General features: G+C 42.2%; 1 protein-coding gene across 8 annotated transcripts in view; it reads right to left on the reverse strand.

Moving 5' to 3' along the window:
• Positions 1 to 14,132, reverse strand: part of grin2aa (glutamate receptor, ionotropic, N-methyl D-aspartate 2A, a) — a 261,785-nt gene that overhangs the window by 142,223 nt on the left and 105,430 nt on the right. The gene's annotated exons all lie outside the window — the stretch shown is intronic.

Raw genomic sequence — 14,132 nt, forward strand, 5'->3', positions numbered from 1 at the left:
ACCTTGCAGGCCTCTGTTCACTTTAGTGCAACTTAGTGCAAATTTATTTGCCCTTTCTTTGGATCTCTGTCTGCAAGGAACTGGTTGAGACCAGAGATCCCTCCCAGCCATCAGAGTCAGAGTTATATTTAAGTGAAGGAAAACTTTGGGATTAACATCATTAATAATTGCACCGCTAAAATCCTTTTTATGAAGAGAAACAATCTGCAGCCTGTTTAAACATCTTTTCTGCTTTGCTGTTACCACTGCAGAAGAGTATGTGCCCTTAAAAGAATGACATTTCGGTGCCAATAAATGTTACTATATTAATGCCACTTAACTGAACATTATGTGTAGAATTGAATAGAACCAAGTAGAGTTATAATATTGAAATATTTGCAGGTACACCTATGATACCACATGAATTATTTACTCCTACCTCTGTAAATTTCATGATTATGTATTTTCTTTCAGATTATTTTGAAAATTGCAATCGGAAAATGTTGTCTTATTGGGGAAAGTGCCAGCAAGTTCAGCTCTGGTTACTGCTGCAATGCAGCCACATTATCACCAGGAGACTTCACAGTGCATCTGGTACATTGTAAATCCATACTGCATATTTTCATGTTTAAATCTGAGATGCTAATAAGAGAAAATTTTCAAAAAAAACCCACAAACAGTCCCATTACAACAAATAATTGCATTTATATAGCGTATTTAATGTAGGCTCATAGTGCATGGAACCAGTCCAGCCAGTCCACGTCAACCATATTCTCAAACTAAACAAGTCCCATTTGCTTGTGCTTGGCCCATATCCCTCCAACTATTTCCTAATCATGAACTTATCCAAATGTTTTCTCAAACATTGCAACTGTAACTGCATCCACCACTTTCTCAGGCAATTCATTCAACACATGAACTGCTCTCTGTGTAAAAGAGTTTCCCTTCATGTCTTTTTTAATTCTTTCACCTTGCACCTTGAAAATATGTCCCCTAGTTTTGAGATAACACAGTGTGGAGCTGGAGAAACACAGCAGGCCAGGCAACATCAGAGGAGCAGTTTTGAGTCGGGACCCTTCCTCAGAAATGGTGAAGGGGAAGGGAGCTCAGAAATAAATAGAGAGAGGCTCCCCTAGTTTTAAACCCAGCGCCCCTCCCAGGGAAAAGACCCTTAGCTACGTCCTTCCTGATTTTATAAACCTCAACAAGTTCACCCCTTTACCCATCTACATGCCAGTGAAGTAAGTCCCAGCCTTTCCAGTCTAATTTTATATCTCAAACTCTCCATTCCCACCAACATCCTGGTAAATATTTCTGAACTCTCTCCAGTTTAATAATATTCTTCCTATAACAAGGCAACCAGAACTGTATACAGTGCTCCAGAATGCATCCCAAGGTTCTCCACGGGTATCAAACAGAATGTGATACCAAGCCACCATGGAGATATTTCAGCAGATGATTAAAAGCATAGTCGGAGATAGGTACTAAGGACTTCCTCAAAAGAGGAAAGACAGGTGGACAGGCAGAAATGTTTAGGAAGGAAATTCCAGAGGTTTAGATCTCAGAAGCTGAAGTATGGCCACCAATTGTCGAGTGATTAAAATCAGGAATGCATAAGAGATCCAAGTGAAGGAACACAGATATGTCACATGATATAGAACATAGCACACAAACATGCCCTTCAGTGCATCACATCTGTGCTGACTATGATGCTGTTCTAAAATAATCCCATCTTCCCTCTCAGAAAGTTGTAGGGCCAAAGATGCCTACTGTGGCAGTGAAGACTCAGACTATGGAGGATTTTGAAAGGAAGGAGTGGACACTTTAAAGTTGAGGCATTGCTTAACCATAGGACAGTGTAAGAACATAAGCACAGTTGTAATGATCAGAAAGCAGGATGAGAGTTAGGCTGCATGCAGCAAGTTCTCGATGAGCCAATATTTGTGGAGGATGGAAGATGTGAGAGGCCCAAAGGAGAATATGTTGAAGTAGCTATTAACAAATGTGCAAAGGATAATTGAGCTAAGGAAAGAGGGGAGGTGGGTCATGTTACAGATGTGGAAAAAGGTTGGAGGCTCCAGTTGGAGGCTCAGCTTTAGATCAAATACAACTTAGACAATCGCCAGGGAAATGGATGGAATCAGAAGATTTGGAGTTTTGAGTTTGAAGTTTGAGTGGTGGGTTTGAAGACAGCAATTTTAGTTTTTGCAATATTTACTTGGATACATTTCTGCTCATCCTATACCAGATGCTGAACAGGCAGGGTTATACTTGAGAGATAATGGAGGAGTAAGAGATGTGGAAGTGAATTAAATTTAGATGTCTTCACATTAAATCCTACCCTGTGGTGTTCATGGTACAGGTAAGGGGCAGCATGTAGATGATGTCATCTGTTCATAGGCACTGCAAAGCAAGTTGCTAGATCTCTCATAGTGACAGTGCTGTTTTAAAATGTTAATTTTAGGTAGCACCTTTTTTTCATTGCTGAGAAAATAAAGCTTGAAGCTCTTCTGGATTCTCAGTGCAGTTGAAATATTACCAAGTGGCGCAATGTTAAGGTTCCCATTGAGCAGCAAGAAATGGGGATTTAAGTGTAGCAACAAGCTTGTCCATTACTCCGTATATCTACAGTCCTCCACAAGGTGGACATGAGCTGTGTGCAATTATGTAACAGTGACTGCCTGAAACCAATGTCATCTGTTATGTTAAAGACATCTCAGGATGTCACAAACCCACTTGTCTGGCATCCAGCTTTCTACTTTGGATCTTTGCCCATTCCCTATTAAATACATGATGATATTCCAGTGAACTGAAAGGCAATGGACACCTCAGTGACCTGGTCAGCTACTGTCACGCTGAATCAGATAGCAGTGCAGTCTTACTTGATCCTCGCATTTTTTATCTAAATATAGGTTGCAAGCAACAGAGAAGAATAGATTTAGAGGAGACTCATAGGAAGAGCTCTGGAACAGTGATTTTTTTTGCAGAGGGCATAACAACTGAATGATAAAGGTTTCTCTTGTGAGTAAAATGATTGAATAGGTTCATTTTTACAGTCCAAATTTACAACGCCTTATCAGACTTCACCAAAGGTTCAGGTAGTGTGACAAAAGCATGAGACCAAAGCTCACACAATTTGTAAATCTCATTTAACCCTGAATGAGATGATGTCCTTGAAAGACACCCTAGTTAGCACTTGTTCACCTAACATAGACAGAGTTCACAGGGGTAGTTCTATGCTATTTTTAAAACTGTTCTTTTCTCCCCCTCGGCTGCAGGTGATGCGATGGGCTGTAACAGACAACAGAATTCTGCACCAGAATTGCACGTCTTGAATACCACAGATACTAAATATAATTTCACTGCATTTTGCAATTGATTCAAAGATATGTTATTGTTCATAGCTGACAACACATGAAATATTGAATAATTTAGCAAATAATAACAAAAGCTCTTCATATATTCTGTTGGGGATTCTAATATTTTACATAATATTTGAAATACAGAACCAGGACATTTGGTCTGACTGATTTGTTCTGTGAACATACTGAACTGGAGTCCTTCTGCTCCCTTCTCCCTCCTGTATCTGGCTTCCCATCAATTATATTATAACAATTCACTTCATAAACTCCATTGGGCAACAGTTTCTAGCCATGGCTAGGCTAATCAGATTTCCCCTAAATCATACAATCCCTACAGTGGGGAAGCAGGCCTTTTGGCCCATCAAGTCCACACCAAAACCTTGAAGAGAATCCACCCAGACTCAACCTCTATCCCACTGCTGTAATACTGCATTTCCCACAGCCAATCCACCTAAACTGCACATCTTTGGACTGTGGGAGGAAACCAGGGCACCTGGAGGCGCACACACGCGCGCGCGCACACACACACACACTACCCTACCAAAACCCTGACTAATACCAAAGATAGCCATTTGGCCTCAAGGATCACCAGCAAAATATTTAGTATAATCAGTTATTTTATTTGGGTATTTAAGACAATCTATACACATCCAGGAATGTTGATGCCACAGCCCATTCCACAAGAGAGCAGTTCCCAATTATAGGGTAAATCAAATATTTAAATCTGGAGTGGAATCCATGCTAAGGTCATTTTTTCTGGAAATCCGGAAGCCATATTGTCATTCAGAGCAAGTGGATGAGTTTACCATGAGTTAACTAACATCCAAGTTATTAGAGTTAATTTTAACTGAATATGACTAATGCAAACTGGTGGCTAAGAAGAATCAGGTTACTTTATCATTTAGATCTCAACCGTTTGCAGATGAGGTGGCCACCTAAAGTAGGCACTTGCCTCATACATCTATGCATATTGGCACAGAGGACCCAGATGCTTCTTTATTTAAGGTCTGACCAAGAAGCTCCTGCGACTTTCACGCTGGCCTGAAGGAGGGTTTGAAAATGGTCTGTAAACAAGACAGGCCTCTCTGACATGCCTCAAATTGGTCTTCATGGGATCAGGTGTTTACCTAAAGTTAAGATTCCTGGACATTCCTAGACACTGTGGGCAATTTAGTACGGATAATTCACTTAACTTGCACATCTTTGGACTGTGGGAGGAAACCGGGGCACCCAGAGGAAACCCACGCAGACACGGGGAGAATGGACCACTCCATCTGACTGACATGGTTAGGGCATGGCTTCTAAGAGCCATATTTGTCTTTGTTTCTGACCTCACTGACCCCTCCTTCCATACGACCCTCAATCACAAAAGCTGTCCAATTTTCAACCATGTACAGCCACAAAGCAGTTGCCATGGTTAGAACTGCCAGAGTGCCTTGCAGCCTCTGCATCAACTCACCGGAGTAATTTCTTGTCAAAATTCTGCTGATTTAAAAGCTCCATTGTGTCTAAATATATGCGAGTTTCCCAATACTTTTAACACTAAGATTCCACTCAGGAATGGGCAAAATGGCTCAATTGGCCATTGTTAGAGACCGAGAATATTTTCAAGGGCTGTTTATAGATATTCTTCCAACCTAACAACAAGAGAGAGAATGAAAAGAACACTCTGATACAATTAATGTCACCAAATTTAACCAACTAGATAATGTATGAACAGCAAACTTACAGGGGGGTCATCGTCTCCTGAATATTTATCACCTCACTGTGGGCTATGACAGGCCAATAGTGTAAATAAGGAAAACAAGATATCACCAGATTCTTTGTATAGTGTCAACACTCCTTAAATGTTAATCCATTATGAATCCTACAGCACATATACTGAACTAGCTAACATTGATGTGCTGTCATGTTACATTTGTGCATTTGTGCATGCAAGCAGACATGACGCTGAATGCTGTTGAACACAGAAAACTCCTGAGGATTTGTTAAATAAACAGTCATATTTCACAATGTCACATTTGGTATGTGACTGCCTGTAATTTGACAATTAGATTTGCTGCCTGTTGCACAGCTATTCCGTATAATCCTGTTATCTCGCCTAAAAATACAAACAGCAATTTCTACAATCGGGCAGATTTGCTCTTTCTCCGATTTCAGGTCGTCAGAAGTGGAAGTCTCACCAAGATGTAGGCAGCTCTCACGTTCAAAAGAAGCAATACAAAAGAACCACCGAAAGAGCAACCAACATCGCAAAGGTGGCCTCAGAGAAGTGCTTTTTGACAGGGAAGAGAGTTTCTGGGATTGAGGGTCGTACAGAAGGAGGGGTCAGTGAGGTCAGAGGCAAAGACAGATATGGCTTTTAGAAGCCATGCCCTATCCATGTCAGTCACATGAAGTGACTCATTCTCCCCAAGTCTGCATGGGTTTTCTCCGGGTGCTCTGGTTTCCTCACACAGTCCAAAGATGTGCAGGTTAGTTGGATTATCCATGCTAAACTGCCCACAGTGTCCAGGAATGTCCGGGCTGGGCGGATTAGCCATGGGAAAGGCAGGGTTACAAGAATAGGGTGGGGCAGGCTGCTCTGGGTAGAAAGCTCTTCAGAGGGTTGGTGTGGGCTGGATGGGCTGAATGGCTTACTTCCACATTGTAGAGGCTGTATGATTCTATGATGCTCATCTTTTTCATCTCCCTGAAGCTGAGATCATTGCAGTACAGTTGGGAATAGTACCTAGGTAGCAGTCGCTCATTTGACAACATAAAATCTTTGAATCTTGTCCAAAACATACTCAGTTATTGACAAAAGACATAACAGAACATAACACTTACTCTGGCCACATTAAGTTGTTAATCAAGCAAAATAAACACTACTGTCAAAACAAAAGCCTATTAGGCTAAAGTATTTGTGGTATTCAGTCAAGCATTCATGAAAAGTGGAGAATACAGAAGTCCTGAAAGCATTTTTAATTATTTCTTCGTGAGATGTTGGTACTGCTAGCTAGGCCAGCATTTATCGCTCATCCTTTAATGCCTGGGGTAGTTTAGAGTCAACAACATTTTGATGAGTCTGAAGTCGTGGGGAAGGAATGGCAGATTGACTTCCTTAAAAGGCATTCGTGAACCAGAATGATCAACAGTGATCATGTGGTTGCCATAACACCGATTTTTGATTCCAGAATTTATTGGATTAAAATTTCCCTAGCAGTTACGGTAGGATTTGAACCCATGTGTCCTGAACATTAGCCCAGGGCTCTGAATTACTAGACCTGTGACATTAGCACTATACCACCACCTCTTGGAACTGCCCTTGTAGAGTGAGGTGACCAGACAGCTGCGACCCTGGAAATTCGACTGAAACAGTTTTTGGATGGTCACTTCTAACAAAACTTTAATGAAGGGTGACATGGTGCCACAGTGGTTAACACTGCTCACTCACAACACTAGGGACTCAAGTTTGATTACACTGTCTAAATGGAGTTTGCACATTCTCCATATGTCTGTGTGGGTTTTCTCTGGGTACTCCAGTTTCGTACCTTGAACAAAGATGTGAAGGTTAGGTGGATTGGCCATGCTAAATTTCCCATTGTGTCCAGGGATGTGCAGGTTAGGTAGGGCATGGCTAAAAAAAAACCCATATAGGGATATGGGGGGGGGTGTGGCAGGGTTTGGGTTGGATGTTCTTTGATGGAGACTCAATGAGCTGAATGGCCTTTTTCTACACTGCACGATTCTATAAGATTCAGAGGACTGAAGTGGACCCAACACACCTCAGCTACTTGCTCACCCCCTGGGTTACCTACAAACTGCTTCAGAAGTCAGCCAGCCTAACTCTATCCTGTAGCTGCTTTTCCAGAATGAGAACTGGGTCTAAGCTGAGGCAGGTTTGCCAAATTAGGAAATTTCCTGATTAAACCTCTCGCTTTGGAAGTGAAAACCTAGCCCCAGCTGTCTGCTGACATATTTTCTGCTAAGATCTTCTAAGTACACAAAGAATGGAATTTGCAGGAAAGCTGAAGGGCATTTCCCAATAAAAGACGTGGGAAAGCTGACCATAGATTCATACGGTGTCCTTTGCTCCTCCTCATCCCCACCAGAATGCAAAGGACCAGGACAGTTTTTTAAAATTCATTCACAGGATTGACTTGGCCAGCATTTATTGCCCATCTGTAATTGTCCGGAGGGCAGTTAAGATGCAACTACATTACTGTGGGTCTGGAGTCACATGTAGGCCAAACAAGGTAAGGATAGCAGTTTCCTTCACTAAAGGACATTAGTGAACCAGGTGGGTTTTCCCCAAAAATCAGCACTGGATTCATAGTCATTACTAGACACTTAATTCCAGAATAACAAAGTGTGGAGCTGGATGAACACAGCAGGCCAAGCAGCATCTTAGGAGCACAAAGACTGACATTTCGGGCCTAGACCCTTCATCAGAGAAGAATGATGAAGGGTCTAGGCCCGAAACGTCAGCTTTTGTGCTCCTGAGATGCTGCTTGGCCTGCTGTGTTCATCCAGCTCCACACTTTGTTATCTTGGATTCTCCAGCATCTGCAGTTCCCATTATCTCTGTTTAATTCCAGAATTCTTTTTATTAAATTCAAATTCCACCATCTCCTGTAGCAGGATTCAAACCTAGTTGCCCAGGAAAAATGGGATAAAATACCAACTTCACATGCTTCAGTGCCAAATTCTTTCCAACTAGAAATAAGGATTTGTCCTCTGTCTGATCCCATGAATGCATGGGACTATGTCTGCATATTCTTGTTTTGAAGAAGAGTCAGATTGGAATCAAAACGTTAACTTTGTTTCTCAGATGATGCCAGACTTGTCACATTTCTCCAGTGCTTTCTATGTTTGTTTTAGATGTCCAACATATATGGCTTTATTTTATACAGTGACAGGTGCTCACATGTTATATCAAATAGAAGCCTCAAAATTACAAAGTGACATTATCATATGAATACCTCAACTAAAACTCGATTGACTGAATAAGATAGCTTTTGGAAGAATCAGCTGTAAAAATAACCTGGCAATGTTTTTCTACAAATAGTGGTAATGAGGAAGACCTTTCAAGTTTAGCCTTTGGTAGGAAGGTGCTTGCTCTCTAACTCTCAGAGGATTTGTGAGTTATTGCCACCACCAATCTATCAAGAAGATCAGTAAATCCTCTTTGTGGTCTTACAGTAATCCCATTTCTGCCAATCTTTCCTGAATCAGTCCTGATCTATTCTTCTACATTAATTGATGGGATGCCAGTGTTTCTGGTAAGGTTAAGCATTTGTCACCTATCCCTAGTTGCCAGTTGAAAAGGTACAATCATTGCAGTCCATGTGGTGTAAGTCAGTGATGTCTGAACCTCCATTTAAGATATGATGAGAGGGCAAGGGATCATCAACACATGCTTGAATTGGAAAGTAGTTTAGCTCCTGACACTCAGTGTGCCCCATCTGTAAGGCACCGATCAGGTCTTGGGCAGGAAACCAATTTGCTCATCCACTGAAATCATCTGAGCTGTTAGGTAGGGAGTTCCAGGTACCTGACTCAATGACACAGAAGTTAACGGTGATATGTGTTTAAGTCCTGATGGTGTGTGTTTCCATTTTCCTGCTACCACTTTTCCTCTTGGTGATAGAGGTCATGGGTTTGGAAGATTCTGCCAAAGGCGCGTTCGGGAGTTACCGCACGGCATCTTGTAGACTCTTGCCCACCCAGGTAACCAGGCAGTTAAGTATCACATTCCTGATCGGTGCCTTACAGATGGTGCACACTGAGTGTCAGGAGCTAAACTACTTTCCAATTCAAGCATGTGTTGATGATCCCTTGCCCTCTCATCATATCTTAAATGGAGATTCAGACATCACTGATTAGACCAGCATTTACTACTCATCCCTCATAGCACACATTGCTGTGGGTCTGTAGTCACAGGCAGGCCAGACCAAGTAAAGATGAAAGATTGCCTTCCCAAAAGGGTATTCATGAACCAGATGCATTTTTATAGCAATTGACAGGGACAACATAATCTCCTTCATGTTAGCATTTTATTTAGGATTTTTACTGAATTTAAGTTTTACCATCTTCCAAATTGGGATTCAACGCCATGTCCTCAGAACATTAGTCTGCATTACTGGCCCTGTGTCAGTACTGCGCCACTACCTTCCCTATATACGGGCATGCCATTTCATTTACCTTCTTTCAAGGTTTTCCTAACAGCTCCTTACCTGACGTCTTAAGAAGGGTTGATTGTAACTTAGGGAGGGAGGGAGGAGTGTGAGCATACAGGATAAATCTCACTGGAAAGCAGTGAAGCTCAGATGATTTCAGTGGATGAACAAATTGGTTTCCTGCCCAAGACCTGTGGTAATGATGACCACAGGACTTACAGCAGCAACAAGGTGATACTTGGATAAAAAGACAGGATTCTGCAGGTAGGAAAGGAAGGAGAGACAAGGCTAGAGCCAGGAGGTAAACCTGGAATACCATTCAACTCTTCCTAGCCCCTAAAGATTGCTGTAAACAAACGTGAGGCCCAGGGCAGTCAGTATCATGCCTCCATGCACTGAACAACAAAGTCAGCCACAGCACTAAGGGGTTCTTGGAAGTTATAGGGGTAGGTTATCACAATTGCCATCTGAGGCAAATCATTGAATCACTACAGTGTAGAAGCAAGCCATTCAGCCCATTGACTCTGCACAAACAGCAAAACACCAGACCCACCTTATGCCTGGACCCCCACACCCCCAACATTTCCCATGGCTAATACACCTAGCCTGCACATCCCTGGGGACTACTGGCAACCTAGCATGGCCAATCCACCTAACCTGCAGATCTTTGGACTGTGGGAGGAAACCGGAGCACCCGGAGGAAATCCACTCAGACACAGGGAGAATGTGCAAACTCTACACAGACAGTCACCTGAGGGTGGAATTAAACCCAGGTCCCTGGTTCTGTGAGGTAGCAGTGCTAACCACTGAGCTACTCTGCTGCCCTAGACCCTGCTCTTGTTTGCTCACATTTACCGCATGCCTTCAGATCGATTGTCTTCAGATCTCCTTCAATATGGTATGACTCACATTTTGTTTTTAAGGCTTTGAAACAAAAACATTTGCTACAACAGCAAGCATGATGGTAATCCAAATATTTTTACTGAGAAATAAATGGCTTGTGGCATGAATGTGATAAGTTGTTTGCACCTCACCAGTTAAAATTTAAATATCCTAATGTTATGATTTGGTGTTAATAAATCATCATTATTAATCAACAGCCTTGCCCTCCAACCACAATTCTCCAAACATTGCTTAGTACCATCTGTCTTCTGCATCACATTAGGACTGGGCTCTGAGTAATCCATACATGGATTGGCTGTGCTTGACTTGCAGATGATGGCAGAGTTTACAAAACTGGAGCAGGGATGAGGATTCCGGCTTCTATCTGCAAGTTTGCTTTCATATAGGAAGATCATTGATGGCATGATGTTCGGTGCACAGATAAAGCAGGCTGGGACTTTTTCATTCATTTTGTAACCTGAGCAAAGCAAGAGAGGCCCAAAATGGATGCAGACAATGCTTGAAATGCTCAGTAGGTCTGGCAGCAACAGCAGGCAGGAAACAGAATCAATGTTTCAGACTTGTGATTCGAGAAGAGTTAGAGTTTCTTTTCAGCAAGTAAAAGAGAGGAAAATTGAAAAACAAAAGAGCAGAAGGTTTGTATCACAGGGAAAGGTGCAGGATGTTGTACTATGTCTCTTGGTCAGTATGTCAGTTTAATTTTTAAATACTTGATCATACAATCATCACTAGATCATTGCAAGTGACATAAAGATATAAAAATCTCATTCTCCATCTATTCCAAGATCACTTGAAGCATGACAATTTACTGGAAGCATGTTGTTCTGCTGTAATTTATTAGCTTAATGTCAGTCAGTGGGACAGAGATGAGTGTGTTAGTAAGGAGAAGGTGCTGGGGAAGTTGAAAGGTCTTCAGATGGATAAATTCCCCAGATTAGATGAATTTTAAGGTGACTGGAGGAAGGTATAGGGGAGATGCCAGAGGTAGGTTCTTTATGCAGAGAGTGGTGGGCGTGTGGAATGTGCTGCTGGCGGTGCTAGTGGAGTCAGATACTTTAGGGACATTTAAGCGACTCTTGCATAGGCACATGGATGATAGTAAAATGTAGGGTCTGCAGGGTAGTTTGACCTTAGAACAGGATAATAGGTCGGCACAACATCATGGGCCATAGTGCCTGTACTGAACTGCATTGTTCTATGTTCTATGTACATCCCAGAGTTCTGAAGCAGATAGCTAAGGAGATTGTGGAGGCACTGGTGGCGATCTTTCAGGAAACAGTGAAATCAGGGAGGATTCTGGAGGACTGGAAAATGGCTAATATAATGCCCCTTTTTAAGAAGGGAGGGAGGCATAAGACAGGAAGCTATAGGTAAGTTAACCTGACCTCTATCATTGGTAAGTTTTTAGAGTTGATTATTCAAGATAAAATTGCGGAGTACTTGGACGTATATGGTAAAATAGGGCCGACAGAACAGCGCTTTGTCAAAGGGATATCGTGCCTGATGAATCTGATGGCATCCTTTGAAAATGTAATAAGCAAATTAGACAACAGAGAGCCAGCGAATGTGATGTATTTGGATTTTCAGAAGGCTTTGACTAGGTGCTGCACACGAGGTTACTAAATAAAATAAAAGCTCATGGTGTTGGGGCAAGGTACAGGCATGAACAGAGGATCAGCCAACTGACAGAAGGCAGAGATTGGAGATAAAGGGGTCTTTTCAGGACTGCAGACAGTGTCTAGTGGAGTTCCGCAGGGGTCAGTGTTGGAACCATAACTATTACGTTAGACATTAAAGATCTGGAATGAAACAGCAGAGGGCCTTGTTGCAAAATTTACAGACAACACAAAGATAGGTGAAGAGACATGTCATGTTGGATAGGCAGGATGGCTGCAGAAGGACATGTTAGCAGAGTGGCAAAGTAGTAGATAGTATACAATGTGGGAAAGTGTCAGATTACGGACTTTGGTAGGAAGCATACAGCAGAGACTATTTTCCAAATGGGAAAAGGCTTCTGAAATCTGTAATACAAAGGGACTTAGGAGTTCTAGTTCAGGATTCTCTTCAGGTTAACATGCAGGTTCAGTTGGCAGTTAGGAAGGCAAATGCAATATTAGTATTCATTTCAAGAGGGCTAGATTCCAAGTACAGGGATGTCCTGCTGGTCTGGTCAGGCTGCATTTAGAATATTGTGGGCAGTTTTGGCTCTATATCTAAGGACGGATGTGCCCACCTTGGAGGCAGTACCGAGGAGGTTTACAAGAATGATCCTGAAAATGAAAGGCTTGTGATATAAGGAGCAGTTGAGGATTCTGGTAGGATGAAATGTAGAAAAATGAGTGGGGGAATCTCATTGAAACTTACAGAATACTGAGAGGCCTGGATAGAGTAGACATGGCAAAGATATTTCCATGGGTAGGAAAGACAAGGACTTGATAACACAGCTTCAGAGTGAGGGGACAAAGCTTTAGAGCTGGGATGGGGGGAATTTCTTCAGAGAGAGAGTGGTTAATCTGTGGAACTCATTGGTGCAGAAGGCTGTGCATTTAAGACGGAGATAGATACCTTCTTGACTAGTAAGGTGATCAAAGATTACAGGGAGAAGGGCAGGAGATTAGGATTGGGAAACATATCGGTCATGATCAAAATGCAGAGAAGACATAGTGGGCTGGACATTCTATGTCTGCTCCCCATGTCCTGTGGTCTTATGACACATATGTGGACAATATTGACACAGCCTGTGGTCCCCTCATTTCCTTATCTTGATTGATTGTCCCCAAAACTCCAAACCACCGACACCACACCCAGGATGCCAGGCCCTTCCCACTATACCCCTCTATCCCACCTTGTCCACTCCTCCAATCCCACTCAACAACTCTCCTTACCACTGGCCACCCTGAAACTCCATGCTCCACTCCCTTGTGCTATAGAGTTACACACTGAAGGCTGCTGACTTTGCACGCATCTACACAAAACTCACTGGAGCACACACTACAACTATGAATCGGGTGCCATGAGATTTTTGTGCATAGCTCCCATGCATGGCTTTATCTTCACTGTAGGATGTAAATAAAAACAAAAGGTTCAAGCTAATGAGTATTCATGATGTGCAAATATCTTACTAGTAAGAACCTACCAGAGCCCAGTATGAAGACCAGCTCACTGTAGACATGCTACTGACTTTATCCCCTGCAGCTAAACCCAGGATCAATTGAAATTTCACAGCCTGTGTAATGAAGTCACCCTGCATGCTACATTCCCTGCTCTCGTAGGATCCTTTAGAATCCTTTCACCAGTTTTCATTCTTTATCTTTCCACAGATGCTTCATGATCTGCAGTGTTTTGCTTTTACGTAATTCATAAAATCACACTGGACAGTAGGCCATTTGGCCCAACATGCCTTTGTACATCTTTGAAAGGGCCATCCAAATAGTTCCACATTCATGCCCCCACCTTGTGGCACTGTATATACTTATTTTTCAAACATCCAAAAAATTCTCTTGAGATTTGCTGAAATCAGGATACCATTATACTCGCATCCGTTCTCGGCAGAAAGATGATTCAGAAGCAAGTTGACAATTGTGTTCCAGAATTTCTTTAAAAATAAGATCTACTAATAAATTTAGAAGATATCATAACACCCACAAGAAACTATGTTTCAAAACTATGTCAGCACTTCTCAAGATAGCTGTCTCAAGCAAACTCCATAATGTTTTCCAGAACCACT

This window comes from Stegostoma tigrinum, chromosome 23, assembly GCF_030684315.1.
Source record: "Stegostoma tigrinum isolate sSteTig4 chromosome 23, sSteTig4.hap1, whole genome shotgun sequence".
In the NCBI taxonomy this organism is placed as follows: domain Eukaryota; kingdom Metazoa; phylum Chordata; class Chondrichthyes; order Orectolobiformes; family Stegostomatidae; genus Stegostoma; species Stegostoma tigrinum.